Raw genomic sequence first — 2,904 nt, forward strand, 5'->3', positions numbered from 1 at the left:
GCCTGACATGGTTCTTCTTGACTTCGAGAAGCGAACCATGTTCGTTATCGAATTTTCGGCACCAGCTGACAAAAACATCATAGCCAAGGAGAATGAAAAGTTGTATCTCTGTATGGAAAAGACTTTGTCGATATAGAGGGAGATACGAGTCAAGCCTGGGCGATATGTCCCCCACTACGTCTCGCAGCACCGGACGAGCGCTCTCTTGTTTTATTCCGTTTATATGAGGTAAAACAAGCAGAGAAAATAAATTTGGTTTCAGATGTTATGTAAACGTGTTAAATTCGTGTAAGTTTTCGTGGTTTCCCATTCTCAAAAGTGTAGAACGTGAGATTCATATCCTACATGGTATTTGGGTTTTCTCTATACAAAAAGAGTATGTGTTAATGTGGTAATATTAAAAAGAATAACCTATAAATTAAGAGAGTAGTAGAAAATATAAAATTTAAGAATGCACTGTTAGATAAATGTGAATTAGTCAAAAATTCAGTGGGATCACGTCGGGGCCGCTGAGAGGCGGGTAATAGCGTGTTTTGTCGACGGGAGTTCAGAGAGTCGGGCGACAATGAAGTGTGAGGAGCGGTCAAGCCATTTTCGTTGGCGGGTGCACTGTGTGAAGTTGGGGGTTTTAGGGACAGTCCACAGTGAGAGTCGTAAACGTCGACGTTCAAACGTATATGCGTATTTTGACGCCATACGCACGTTGTTGCCAACTATCTGAGCGGTTTTGGCGTTTCGCATTTTTCGTTTTCTCGCTGCGACCTTTGGTCACAAGGTGCGTATGTCGTCAAATACGCATGTACGTTCGAACGTCGACGCTTACAACTGTCATTCTGGACTGGCCATGAGAGACGGCCAAGTGCGGCTCTAAGAGGACCCTAAGCCGAACCGACCGCCAAAAAATCAGTTTACAAGTAAAATTGTTTCCGAGTATGACGCCAACTTGCTCTCTCTCTCTCTTCCTCTCTCTTCCTCTCTCTCCCTCTCTCTCTCACTCTCGTGCGTTAAGTGCGTGGGTCTCCGAATTTCGTGACGCGCTCGGGTGCCTTGTATTCGAGTGTATCATGGCTAATCTTGTGTACGAGTCGGCTCATTTAGTCGAGGCGTATCACGGCGTTTGAGAGTCGTTTCACGGGCAAGCAGAGTACTTGGCTCTTTTTTTTACGATTCTCGTGAATAATCCAGGGCCGTTCATGACATAGGGCGGTCCTTGGTCAGCTCTAGGCTGCCTTGCAGCTGGACCTGGTTTGCTGGCTTCTTAAATAATTTTTTGAAACTCATTGACTAGAAAATATTAAGCATATTTAATAAACCCCAGGGTCAGTGTTCAGATAAAACTTGTGTCAAGTGTAGTCTGCTCATTGACTAGAGAAATCATTAGGACCCTATACGTGACCCATGCCTATGCGTGCACAGCCCAAAACTGACCAGCTCAAGTGGTAACACGCAAGGTTGAATATCGGCGAGTGGTGTATATGTGTGGTCTGCACCAGCGTTGCCGAACCGTACCATAATTATGTAATCGTACCACAATTTAGAGTCGTGTACCATGTACCATCCCTCGCGTACTACACCTCTTAAACATACCATAATTGTAAAATATTTCTATTTTTAATTGTTTTAACCAAAATAATGACGCATAATAGCCAATCAGAATTATTTTCCGCGCTATATGAAGCAGAATGCTTGACCAATCAATCATCGCTTACATTAAAGCCTAGTTCATATAAGTCAATCAACGAATGATATGGTTCGGTTCATTATGGATTTTGAATTTCCCGCATTCGCGCACCCTATCACTTTCTGTTTTCATTTCTGGAACATTTGTTGTTTACAAATTGACATCTGTTGTCAACGCATGGTGCAAAGAAGACGAAATGGCTGAAAAAACGTGAATTATCCCGGGAAAGTCGAAAGAGAGATAGTTCAGAAGCAACTGAGCGAATAAAAAAGACCCGAGGAGATAGTTCGAAGAAAACGGAAAAAAGGACTCAAAATTACAGGGTAGGATGTCAAAATGACCCCACAAGATCTTCTTTATTAAGACCGGTTAACAAAGAATCAACACGTGCACAATGCAGAGGGGACGAAACATTCCAAACTGGTGAAAGGTACCTATTAATTAATTATCCCGGGAAAGTCGAAAGAGAGATCGTTCAGAAGCACCTGAGCGAATAAAAAAGACCCGAGGAGATAGTTCGAAGAAAACGGAAAAAAGGACTCAAAATTACAGGGTAGGATGTCAAAATGACCCCACAAGATCTTCTTGATTAAGACCGGTTAACAAAGAATCAACACGTGCACAATGCAGAGGGGACGAAACATTCCAAACTGGTGAAAGGTACCTATTAATTTTTCTACTTCTTTATCTTTGTGTATACTTTACGCTTTCCCTGGTGGACCGAAGGTCCCGAATGGATCCTCTACAAAGTACCCGTAAAGACCCCTTTGGACCTTGACGCTATCGCCACGCAGTGGAAACCTCAGACAACAACTCTGCATTGCAAATGAGAGAGAATTTTATTTTTAAACTTCGCGTGCAACATACTACTTAAGCTATTAGAGATGCGCTTGAAGTCACCTTCTGCAGAAGTTAATGGCCTTTTTCTAAATTTTTTAACGCTGCAAAAAAAAGTATTGCGATTGATACTTGAGTTTCTAATAGAAAATTTAACTTAGAATTCGAATTCCAACAGTTTAAAAGTTGATCTTGCTGATTTTTTTAGTTTTTTTTAAAAAAGGAACCGAATAGGGACCCAATGGGGTCTTTACGGGTACTTTGTAAAGGCTCTTGTTACTCAAATCATTGGTTTTGCCAGTGACGGTTGTAATACAATGTTTGGAAGCAAAAACGGTATGGCTACGAGAATGCAAAGATTGTTGCTGGTCTCATTTTAATCAAAT

The sequence above is a fragment of the Belonocnema kinseyi genome, chromosome 8 (assembly GCF_010883055.1).
Source record: "Belonocnema kinseyi isolate 2016_QV_RU_SX_M_011 chromosome 8, B_treatae_v1, whole genome shotgun sequence".
Taxonomy (NCBI): domain Eukaryota; kingdom Metazoa; phylum Arthropoda; class Insecta; order Hymenoptera; family Cynipidae; genus Belonocnema; species Belonocnema kinseyi.